The 12,806-nt window shown below is 39.1% G+C and overlaps 1 long non-coding RNA gene across 1 annotated transcript in view; it reads left to right on the top strand.

The window, feature by feature from the left end:
* Window positions 1–253: 253 nt before the first annotated feature.
* The window catches only part of LOC127568368 (uncharacterized), a 48,605-nt gene continuing 36,052 nt past the window's right edge, over window positions 254–12,806 (top strand). Inside the window, exon 1 of the long non-coding RNA XR_007956002.1 lies at window positions 254–340. This is a non-coding gene — a long non-coding RNA (uncharacterized LOC127568368). The remainder of the gene's footprint in view (window positions 341–12,806) is intronic.

Below are 12,806 nucleotides of genomic sequence, written 5' to 3'. Positions count from 1 at the left end.
AATAGACTTGGCTTTTCCTCTCTCTACCACCTCCCTGAAACGTGGCCTCAATTTTAACTGCTTCCTACTCCTGCCAGATGTGGGCGTTGGTGAGGGAGGGGCAGAGGAGTGAGGCAAGCAGGGTTTATTAAAAACAAATGGAGTCTTAATGACTCCTTTCCCAATTGCAGACAGAAAAGGCTACAAGCTGTTGGGTTCTCTTTAAGTATGCAAATCAGGTTCTGATGATGTCATTGGGACCAACACAGTCATTCGATTCTGAGGCCTGAGGCAGGCAGTTGTGGTGGTGGTTTTTTGACTAGGCTCAAACAGTTGTGGATAACAATCAGAAGTGAAAGAGGTAAGCTTTTAACTTTTGTTTTAGTGTATTTGTGGGTCAGGAGGGATCCTCCAGCACACAAAAGGAAACTTGCTGGCTTTGACAGGAGGTTCTCTCCTGGATTCTCTAATAGCCTTTCCATGTGTTCCTGTGGTCCTGTTGATGAAGCCCAGCTTCCAGCCTGACAGCTTTGGCTGAGATCCTGTCAAATGTGTTGTGGTCTGGGAGTTGAAATCTCTCTAGGCTTTGGTTTGTGAACATGTCGTTCACACTACTCCAAGCATTATGTGCTGTCCTACCAAAGGTTACAATTGAAGCCTGTGTTCCATTTAGCTGTACACGTAAGACCTGTGGCACAACTGTATTCCTGTCTTTTTACTGAGTGAAAAGATTCACTGGAAAATGCCCCCCATTTACAAGTAGGGTTTAATGTTTTCAGTATGAATGATGTATGGTGCCAGCTGTTGCCTAGTTGATAGCATTCTTATCTCTGAGTCAGATATTTTTGATTGAATACTGGAGACTCTAGCACTTTTTTGAGCATGGTGCACCAGTGCAGTACAGAAGATATGCTTGACTATAGTCCAATGAGATGTTAAACCAAGGCTACATCTTTCCCCTTAGATGGATATAAAGGTAGCATGGGACAACTATGAGAAAGGGTTTGGAAATTATTCTCAATGAACTGGCCAATATTCATCCCTCAGTCAAAATCACAGAAACAGAGAGTCTGGTCATTATCGCAATGCTTGTTCAGAGACTTGCCATGTGTGATGTGGCTGCTGTGCAATGACCATACTTCAAACATATTCCTTTTGCTATAAAACTCTTTGGGATGTTGTGAAAGGGATGTGACTAGCACTACATATATGAAAGTTGTTACTGAAAAGAGAATAAAACAAGAAACCTTTGAATAACAGTTGATGGAAATATAAAATGATTTTGTAATTCTATGTTCATAGACATTTCCATTTGAATAATAGTAGCCTTTTTTAAAAAGGACTTTATATACAAGCTTTGTGCTCATACATAAAACTTTTATATATTACTTTTATGTTTACTTTTATCAAGTCTGTTTATAAATTGCATTACAATTATATGAACTATATTAATTTCCAATCCTTGTGCTGGCATAAAGAATGAGGTAGTGCCTAAGCTGGGATTTCGGTCATTGCCATCTTGGGTAGGTTCCTGAGATGGATAGACCTTTGGAACACTGCCTGCTTCAGATAGGAAACCTTTTGTGATATGCAAATTGGTGTTCCTACATTTATAAAGTTCAAATGCTTATAGTCCACCTCATAAATTCTCCCATCACCTTGTACGTCACTGGTTTCCCATTTGTATATTATGAATCCATGGAGGTGAGAATGGAAAATGCTGGTAATTTTACATTAGTTGAGCTGGGTTAGTTCTAATTGCCATACCATCACAATTTTGTGAATAATAAAGTCATGATAGTGAAATAATGCATGACTCTATGATTCAAAACTATTTTAAAATACTGGCGTCATAGACAAAATCTTATTGCATGGGCACAGGCTCTCTGGCCATCAAGTACCTATCTGTACTAACCAGCCCATGGCCTTCTATGTGTTTCAAGTGCTCATCAAAATACTACTTAAATGTGTGAGTGTATGTGCCTCCACTACCCCCTCAGGCAGTGTGTTCCCAAGTTTCAGCCATCCTCTGGGTGAAATATTCTTCCTCGAGTCTTCTCTAAATTTCCTATCCGTTACTCTAAATGTATTCCCTTTGGTTATAGGCAATTCTGCTACGAGGAAAAGTTTCTTACGATCTAGCCTACCTATGCCCCTCATCATTTTGTAAACCTCAAACAAGTCCCAATTAGCCTTCTCCACTTCAAGGAAAACAAGCCCAGCCTATTTAGGCTTTCCCTATACCTGAAAAGTTCCAACCCAGACAACACCTTGATGAATTTCCTCTGCATTCACTCCAGTGTAATCACACACTCTGCTCATTGAATGTATTTTGTTTTTAGCTTTCCTATTTCGTCACAAAAGGCTGGAGTCTGATCCTCGGGGTGAATTCAAAGTAAATTGTTCGTAATAAGAAGAAAAAACCTCATTAATTCTAAGTCTGGTTGATATCCAACAAGTTGTATATCTATTGTGAGGTCCCAATCAGAGATGTAGCAAGTCATGCCATTGCTGATTTCCACCCCACCCCACCCCCCAGCCCCCAGGACACTTTCCTGGCCCAACTGTAGACCCCAGTTGAGCCTAACACCACCAGCTTTGGACCTGGGTGACACATTTTCACAGGCGAATATGTTAACTTGCAGTCCTTGGGTCATTCTAGTTTGCAGTGGTGACTCACAGTTGAAATGGTTCATGGTGTGCTGTTGCAACAAACACATCCAGAGTGGCAATTAGACCTCACCAGAATTTCTGCACATGATTCTACATGGTACTAAAATTTATACAAACCTCAGCAGTTGTCTAAAGCAAAATATTATGTAGGCTGGAATAAAACAGAAAATGCTGGAGATGATCATAGGTCAGCCCCTGGAGACAGAAATGGACTTTCAAGTCACCGATTGTTCATCAGAATAATGTGGTATCTGTGGATTCGGTGATAATGATTCTTTTCATAACTTTTGCTTTCATACTTTGTTGGGTATGTACTCAAATTCTCTGATAGATTTAGCATTAGATAGTAACTATATGACCCTAGTCAAATGAGTCCATATCTTCTAACCATCTGGAAAGTACTTGAAATATTTGGAATTGTACCTCAAATACACATTTGGCCTTCAAAGATGAATTTGTGTTCTCTATGGTGTATTTACCACTTTCCAATTTTCCATTATCTCTATTGTTGCCAAAAGTGTATATGGTGTGTATTTAAGCATAAATATTCCATTTTCTGCATCTGTGTGTGTGTTTATGTTTTCATTGGATAGGAGCGTCATGTAATGTGCCTGTTTCTCTACCATGTTTTGATTTATTTGTGGATCTCAGTGATATTCTGGAATGTCTATGACAATGTTACATTAAGCTAACACCAGCAGCTTAAAGAATAAAAATATATAAACAGTTTAAGTATTGTTGCCTTGTTAAAATCCTCCTAGTTGGATATATTTATGCTGTGTCTCTCTGCATATGTAAAGATATTACAGTATATTATCACATTCTTTGTGTATAGAGATTCCAGAAAAAGTATCAAGGAATGGTGACATATTCAGGCCCAATCTGAGTTATGTTTAATAATTCATTCATTTCCATCTTCTCTAAACCATTTGATGTATTATCCCAGTGCCTCAGTCAACCTTTTCCATTCAATATTGCAATATTGATTGTGAATTCCCATTGAAAACATTGGATATTAATTGCAGTTCCAGCAGGGAAAAGGGATTTATTTTCACCATGATCTGCAATTAATTTACCAGATTCAATCTTTTGAGGTTCTGCTTGTCTAATTCTCTTGCTTGGTACAAACAGAGCATAGAAAATGAATATCAAGTGACATTTTCGATGTCAATGAACGCAAGTTATTGATCACTTGACTGGTAGAAGAATATAATGAGGCTATTTTTGGCTAAGTCACAGGGTTATTCATTGTATTCTAATTGTGTGGCACGTTTTCTTGACACGGTGATGTTTAAGTCACAAGATATTTTGTCATTTAAGCAGAAGTGGTCACCATCAATTTTCATTTATTTCCAAAATTAACACATTAGAGCACTGTGATGGATTAGGTTTCCTTAAGTGCCATATCAGTTAATTTTTCCAAGGTCCTGAAATAGAATAGCAATCTGACCTTCCAGGTGTTGGTGTGCAATGTAATTATTTGCATTGGGTAAATGTAATTATTTATCCCTATTATTGTGTAAGTTCCAATAAACTTTTTTAAAATGTTGTAATTTTTTTTACAGTAACTCTAATGTGCGCAAGAAACACAAAATGTCATCTTCTCTGCTTCTTGTAAATGCAATGTGCAAATAATTAAGTTGGGATAGCTCCATTTCCCATTTTGTTCCAGCTGATATCAGTTGCCACTGCTCGGTAAAAAAATTAACCTGTCTGTCTGAGCAGTTTTCAGCCAATAATCCACCTCTGTGTTTTGACTGAGATTGAACTGTACAACTGCTCCAGTGGTAAGCACACAATAGAAAAAGTTTTAGAAAAACAAAATTAATGCCCTCTACAATTAATCTTCTTGCTGTGGCGGAGAGGAGCTCAGTTGGCCTATCAGGTACATACTGACACCTAACATCACTCCCTCCAGCTCTCCTTATTTTCCTGTTCCCCTACAATTTAGTCTCTTTGACGTAACCATCGGCTCCCTTTGCTATTTTTGCCACTTGCCTGCATGAAGTGGTAAAATACAGTAACCAGTCAATCAACTAACATGGAGCAGCCAAAGGTAAAACGTGCAGATTTCACACAAACAGCACCCGAGGTCAGGATCAAACCCCAATCCCCAGAGCTGCGAGACAACAGGGCTAAGTTACACCACCACATCAGTTTAAGGACCTTTTAGCAGGGTCAAATGTTGTAATGCAAATCAAAGGATTACTTGCTCATCACACTCACTCTGAGGAAGTTAATGTTTGTATTTGGTCAACTAGAAATTGTTATATCATTGTTTGGTTTGAAGAGTGCTAATAAAAATTTTTTTAACAACCTCTGGTCATAGTTAATTATATTAGGTGCTGTTGTTACATCTTGTGATCAATAACACCACTCAAATTAATGGACAGAAGAGAAAAAATTAGAGCTTTTGATATGATGGTGGGCAATTTAACTCTACATTTGTATCTAGAAGTGAAAATGAAAAATAATAGTATTACCCTGTCCATTACTAACAGCGTTAGTGAATGCATAATTAAGTGGTATTCCATAATCTAATTTATAAGTGAATTTTAGCATGTTTGGCAGAAGGAAGAGCATATTAATGCATTTTACTAATAAACAAAAATACCTGATATTGTAATTGGTCTAAAAATGAAATTATCTGCAGTTCCACATTATAATTTAGCACCATGTTCATTAGTAAATAGGTGTGTTTATTTACTGGAAATCAACCAGTTGGCTGCAGCATAAGAACATGTCATTTTTGATTGTCAAAAATTATCAAGGATAAAATTGGCTTCCTGAGCTAGTTTATAAACAAATGCAAATCGTTACAATTTGCCAAATTCACAGCTATGTCAGGATGTGGAGATCTAAGTTCAAGGTGCCAAAAAATCCTAAATCATCTTGAGATGTGTACTGATAAGTGGTAAGTAACATTCATGGTGAAGGGAATGAAAACTGATAGAAACACCCTGTTTGTGACTGTCTCAGTGTTTCTTTCAAAGGAACTGGAACATAGTCAGTAATTCATACTAACAACAGAGGTTCTTTTTGAAATAAAAGAAAATGTTTAGAGTCAGAATTATATTCCTTACTGTGGTTTTCTCCAGAGTCACCCAGCCTCTGGAACCTTCCATGCTAAACGTTGCTGCAAGAACACAGCAGTTAATCAGACAATGCCATCATTAAAATGGTACTACCTTAAAACTGCTGTGATTGTTCCCAACCAATATAACATATGATACCTGTGTAGGAGTGACATTTAAAGTAGTTTGGCTTTGTGCGATACAAGGTTGAGGGAGCTTCATGAAAGAGTGGGAGGAGGAGAGTGAGTGGTGTAAATATTGGTGGAGTTAAAGTTGCTGAGCATCAAGTTATTTCTTACAAATTCTAAGTGGTAAAAGAAGCATCGTGATTTTAGCTTGAAATATTCAAGTGATTTGCAGATAGAAATCTAGTGCCTCTCTTATTTAAGCAGAGGACAGGATAGAACTTGGAACTGGGAGAAATTGGTTCAAAGTCACTGCCAGTGGAGATAAAAATGAAGGATTTGATATGCAGGAGCATTGCAGATGAGTTAGCCTCCGAAAGCAGCTTGCATGGGTTCACAGAAAGAGTCAGAGTGTTGTGCTGGGTTAGTGGAGAATGTCCAGGTTAGGGTAGAGGAAAACTGTGAATGTATTAGGATACTCTGATAGTTCATCAAAATCTTGTGATGCGAGGGGAGATCAGAAGGCTCATCGTGAAGTAAATATGGAAGGAAGTGAAGGGAGATGGAGTTATGGTCTAAAACATCTTTCCTCAAACCTGAATCTGCATGTCATTTAGAAAAGTCATTGGCCAACATGGTGCAGGATGCAATAAACTATGATGCTATTTCAGTGAAGCAAACATTAAAGCCTACTTATAATAATGCTTCACTTTTCTGGTTGGGAATATACATTGTCATTTTTTTGTCCATTCCCCTCCTGTGAACTGCCCTGGACATTTTACCCTCTTATGAAGATGTGCAGGTTGTTATTGTTTAAACTTTACTGATTTTCTACTATCCTCCCTGACAGTTGTTGCTCTGAAGTTGTTCAGCAGTTTCATCAGTGTTGGGTGAGGGTGATGTGATCTGGTGAATGACCCAGAGTACAGTAATTTAATTGTTGTAGGATTGGACTAAGCAATAGTTGAATGCTGTGTGCTTCTTCTTGATATCAAATATTTTGCAGAATAACAAAGGTTGCCATTGTTACAGTCTGTAAGCACAAATCATACACATTTATAATTGCTGTTTTTCTGTGACTCTTCATATTTAACCTAAAGCCAAGTGCAGAGCTTTGCCAAGAGTTGTAGAATACCTGAATATTCTGCAAGTAATAAATCTTCTATTAGTTCAGTGCAGTGAAACGAGTTCTGCATATTTGCCACTTGACCCCTGCTTTTCCCTTGTGGCATCGCTTCTGGAGACAGTATAGGTCCACTCCAGCACACAGCTTCCCACTCAGGTAATATTTTACATGTGTCTCATCCTCTGGTACAATGATTGCAGTCTGTTAGGACAGTTTAGGCTTAATTGCTTTAAATGGACTAATTTGGACAATATGAGACAGAATATTCCCTTGGCTGTCTCGAAATTACTAGTTCGCACCACAAACAGGTATTGTGTTGCACTGTTCTATTTGTTTATATTTGTATGTACATTTATTTTATACATGTAGCTGCTTAAAATTTGATGCATGTGCTTTTTAACCCTTTTAGTGCCAACATTATTTGCAGCTTTCAAAATCATTAGATATATCCAGCCATGATTTGGATGGAGAATATGATTTCTCTAATTTTAAGTTTTCTGTGATCTGGTGCCAATTATGAACTATAAGTTGCTGAGGGTAGGATTTTTGTAGGATGAGAATTCTATTGAGTCTGACCAAACTAATTTCCTTTAGTGCCCTTAACAGCTGTCAAAGAGAAAAGACTTTCATCCCATTTCCTAATCCCAGAGGTGCAAGGACTACATTCTAACCTTCCACCTTTTGCATTATACAGTCCATGTCTGTAAATTTCTAGTGCTCACTTAAAGTAATGTAAACCACCAGAATGTAAAGGCATTTCTTAAAGGGGAAACTGAATCCCATCAATTAAATATTTCCTTCAGTGCTCTAATTATGGATCTTCTCTCTAATCACTGTGACTATTTCCCATCTGTTAGTTAACTCTTTGATCCTGCATCCCTTGCTCACTTATTGATCCAGCTTCCTTGTCAAGATATCTTTTCTCAACCTCCGCACTGTGCATAGGTAATATTCTGAATAATTGCAGGGTAAATCTCTCTTGCTCTCCCCATGGCTAAATTTTAACTATCTAATAGTTTGCATTGGAACTGCAGCCTCAGATTTCTTCAATATTAATGACAATGAGATGCAAACAAAATGTATGCTGGCCACCTTGCCAATAATGCTGAAGGGAACTAAAAACCAAATTACCCAATGGGCTTATTTGTCTACAACAGAAGGTAATAACTGAGAGGGACAAATGCAAATGCAGCCTTGGAACATGGGAAACAAGGCATGACATGATGGACAGGAAAAGTTTGGGTTGTTAAGAATTAAAATGCCAGAGAGGGCACATTAACCCATCCTGCACACACCTGCCTGTTTCTCTGTGGGTCATTTTCTAAACATATCACAGGCTTCCATATGTGATTGGAAGTCCAATTTAAGTTTAATGGCTTCTGTCCAAAATGCTGGTTTGGGATACCCAGTGGTAAGTATTGCTAGCTCCGACAAGTTTCTTTTTACATTTATAGCACATTGGGTGATTGTTACATTGGGCACTCCTTAGCCCTCCCCACCCCAAACTCAGTTTGCCCCTAGGTGCTGGGCACTTTCACCACTCTGCAGGCCTGAGCCCAAGTCTTTGTTTCCACATTCCAGTTCACTGGGACCATCTCCAGCAGCCTACTGCCACTGGCTTATCTTCCCTGCTGTTGCTGCTCAACATGGCCAGCTGCTGGGCAAGACGTGGTGGAAAAAAAATTGAATGTGCCACTGCTGGTAAGTCTTCGGGACTCCTGATCACCAGCACTTCCAGTTTTCCATCCCAGGAATGCTCTCCCTAAATACCGAGTCATAGGAATAGTCCATTCTGTTCCTTGAGGTTGTTTTGCCCTTCCATTAGATCATAGATGCTGTGTACATAACCCTAACCTATCGCTTTCAGTTTTGAACATCAATTGACTTAATCCTCAAGAGCTTTGTGAGAGAGAGAGTTTGCATATTCTCCAGGAAGGTGGCTGTTGTCTTCAGTAATATCATCAAATCCTCTCGCCTCTGTTTCTCATTTTCCTTGGTTTCTATATAAAACACTGGTATGCTCATTGAACAACCATTCCAGCTGCTTGAAAAGAAAAACGTGGTAGATGCTGGAAATCTGAAATAAAAACCCAAATTGCTGGAAACACTTAGTACGTCAGCAGTTCTGATGAAGGGTCTTTGACTTGAAACAGGAATACTTTTTCTGTTTGCAGCCATTATCCATTTTTATTCCAGCTGCTTGGACCTTCCTGAGTGCATGAGAAGCTTCAGGGTGCACCGAGTCTGACAGCTCCCTGTTCCAGGTGCCAGTGAGAATTTGTTTTAAATCACAACAATCTTCAGAAATGCAGCTCTCAAATTCAGGGGCACTCATCCGAAGGCTGGAAGTATTGAGCTACACCAATTTTAGGTGATTTGTTTTTCAGCCATGGGGTGTCTTGACATGAAGGCAGGAGTCTGTTCCAGTGCCTAATGACCAATGCTGTGAAGCTGCAACATGGGACTAAATGCATGGTAAACTGCAAAAGCAGCATGCAGTTGAAAAGCTAAGCAATCTCACAACCAAGGAATTGGATCTAAACTTTGCAGTCCTACCACATCAAATTGTGATAAGTGGTGAGCAATTAAACAGTTATCACAAGGAAGGGGCTCCAAGAACATCCCCATCCTCAGTAATAGCAGGGCCCTGCATTTGAACAGTTGAAGCGTTCACAGCTACGTTCTGCCAAAATGCCCAATAATAATCCATCTCCACTTCCTCAGGAATGCCCACCATTCACAGAAGCCAGTCTCCAACCAACTCAATTCATGTAATATTGAGAAAAAGCAGACAGCACTGGATACAGCAAAAGTTATAGGGGTAGAGAATGTCCCAGCTATAGTGATAAAGACCTGCACATCAGAACTGGCTCTGCTCTAGCCAAATTGCTCCAGACCAGTTACAACACTGGCATCCACCCAACAATGTGAAAAATTACCCTGGTATGTCCTGTTCACAAAAAGCAGGACAAATCTGATCAGGCTGATGATCACCTAATCATTCTACTCTTAATCATTCACAAAGTGATGGTTGACAGTGCTGTCAACTGGCACTTATTGAACAAAAATCTACATTCTTGTGGATTAAATCTGTTTACTTTTGGTTTCATCATTACTACTTAGCTCAAGACATCATAACAGCATTGGTTCAGGTGTGAAACAAAGAGCTAACTTTTAGAAATCAGATGGGAGTGGCAGCTCTTGATATCAAGGCAGTATTTGACTTGATGTAACTTCAGAGTGCCCTGATAAAATTGATGAAAGTAGGCATCAAAGGGAAAACATTCCAGTTGCTGAATCATGCCTTACACAGAGGAAGATGGTTGTGGCTCTAAAGAAGTCAATAATCCAAGCCTTTGGATATCGCTATAGGAGTTCCTCAGGACAATGTTCTAGGCCTAGCCATCTTTGGCTGCTTCATCAATAACCTTTCTTCTATCATATCAGAAGTGGGGATGTTCGCTGATGACTGCACAATGTTCAATTCCTCAGCAAATGAAGCAGCCCATTGCCTTCAGGCAGCAGGAACTGACAGCATTCAGGCATGAGGTGATAAATGGCAAGTAAGATTCATGTCACAAAAGTGCCAGGCAATGACCATCTCCAACAAGAGAATCTAACCATTTATCCTTGAAATTCAATGGCATTACTATTGCTAAGTCTCCCAACATCAATACTGTTGAGGTCCTTATTGACCAGAAACTGAACTGGATCAGAAACAGAAATACCATGGCTATGAGAGCAGATTGGAAGCTGTGGTGAGTGTCTCTCCTCCTGCATCCCAAGTTCTTTCCATCATTTACAAGGTACAGATCGGGAGCATGATAAATTAACTACACTTGCCCAGATGAAGTAGTTCCAATAATCATTAAAGAGCTCGACAACATCCAAGATAACGCTTAGTTCTGACAGTGTCTTTATGTTTCCAGCTTTATTTGTTTTTAATTTCAATCTTTCAGTACAAAACAACCCATTTCATTTGAACCCCATTCACCACCCTAAACATTCATTGTCCCCCCAACCTCATGCATGAAGCTGCAGTGTTTACCATCAACAAAATGCACTGCAATTACTCACCCAACCTACACCAACAGCATCCCCATGACCCCCCCCCCCCCACCCCACAAACCCATGATCTCTATACTAAAAATGACAAGGGCAGCAAGTGCATGGAACACCCCCACCTTCCTCCCCAAGTCGCACACATCCCGACTTGGAAGTATATTATCAGCCCATCATTGTTGTTCTGCGTAAATCCCGACCCTTCTTACCCAAAAGTGCTGTGGGAGTGCTTTCACTGGAAAGACTGCAGCAGCTCAGAAGGCAACTTGCCATCACTATTCTCAAGGACAAATAGGCACTGGCAATAATTATTGACCTACCAGCAGCATCCAGATCCTAAAAATATTTTTTTTGGGTGGGGGGGGGGGGAAACTCTGCATAAAGTTCTTGTGAGCAGCATTTTACCATGTGAATAGGGCTAGGTTAATAAGTAGCACACTGATTCACCAGTAATGGCATAAAACATTGTCAAATCTTGCACAGTATAATGATTCTCTGTAAATTCTGAATGTTCTCACTAAAACCTTGTGCAGTGCCACTCTCGAATGCAAAAATACTGAAATTCCAGCCTGCACAGTCTACAGTTGAAGGATCAGTGAATTTTGCAGGCTGATATTGTGAGACAAGAAGTCTTAGCTCTGTTATTAAAGTTAGCTTGAGTGATATTAATACCAATTTGCAAAATCTGGTGTAGATTTAACACAGTGGTAATTGTTTTGTACTTGTTGGGTCAATTGATCCAATTAACAGAGTGGGGAACAGCAAATCCAATTAACTCCTCTCATTCTACATGTTCTGATTAGAAATAAAATGTATTAAACCAACACTATAAATCAAACTGATCAGGTCTTAACAACACTGACAGACTAAAACCAATACAAATCAAGGCAACTTTTTTCAAAATATCTGACAGAATAGACCAACAAAAAAATAAGAGGTTAGGGCATGCTGAGGTATGTAGAGTTAGCATGATAATGATACTAGCCCACATTGTTGGGTATTGCAATATGACATGTTGCATTATACGGAATGTGGATATGGAAAATGAATATTTCAATACTTTGGAAAATAGACAGATGTAGGTCATTTTCCCCCATGGGTTTGTTCTGCCACAGCGGATCAAGAGTCCATGGCATTTATCTGCTTTTGCTCCATGTCACTTGATGCCTTTCCCTTACAACAAAAACACTATTAACCTCAGCTTTGCAATATCAATAGATCCCAAAGCTACATGTGAGGGTCCCAAAATATGTAGCTTTAATTTGAGCATTATTTATGTGGAGGAAATAATTCCTAGAACAATTGGTAGAAGTTAAGCCAGGATGTTAAAAATAGAGGAGTCACAGGAGAAAGCAGCACCATCTGTGTGTGATAGGACATTCCAGAAATAGTTACAGTTGTAACAGGTAATGTGCTGAAGGCATTCAACTTAATGCATGAAATTTGATTAAATATACTAGCCAGGGAAAGAATAGAGTAAAAAGGCAAAGTTAAAGCCCATCCGGCATGAACCAGGGTGGGAGTCAAATTGCACTTTAAAAATAGTACTTAAGTTAATAGATTGTTCTTCAACATGCAGTAATTTTATTAGGAAAAATAACTATGGTTAAAATGAAGTGTCAGGTGGCTCTTCCTCCTTTTCTATTAAATTCCTTCAGATCCGCCAAATAAATCCTGTCTTATTTTGGGAAGCTTTTCTAAAACTGGTACTTTGTTTCACAATGGTCTAAGCCAGGGAAAAAAATAGGATCTAAAGCCAAATAAAAG

This window comes from Pristis pectinata, chromosome 3 (genome assembly GCF_009764475.1).
Source record: "Pristis pectinata isolate sPriPec2 chromosome 3, sPriPec2.1.pri, whole genome shotgun sequence".
NCBI lineage: Eukaryota > Metazoa > Chordata > Chondrichthyes > Rhinopristiformes > Pristidae > Pristis > Pristis pectinata.
This window is presented reverse-complemented; position numbering and strand designations above follow the sequence as displayed.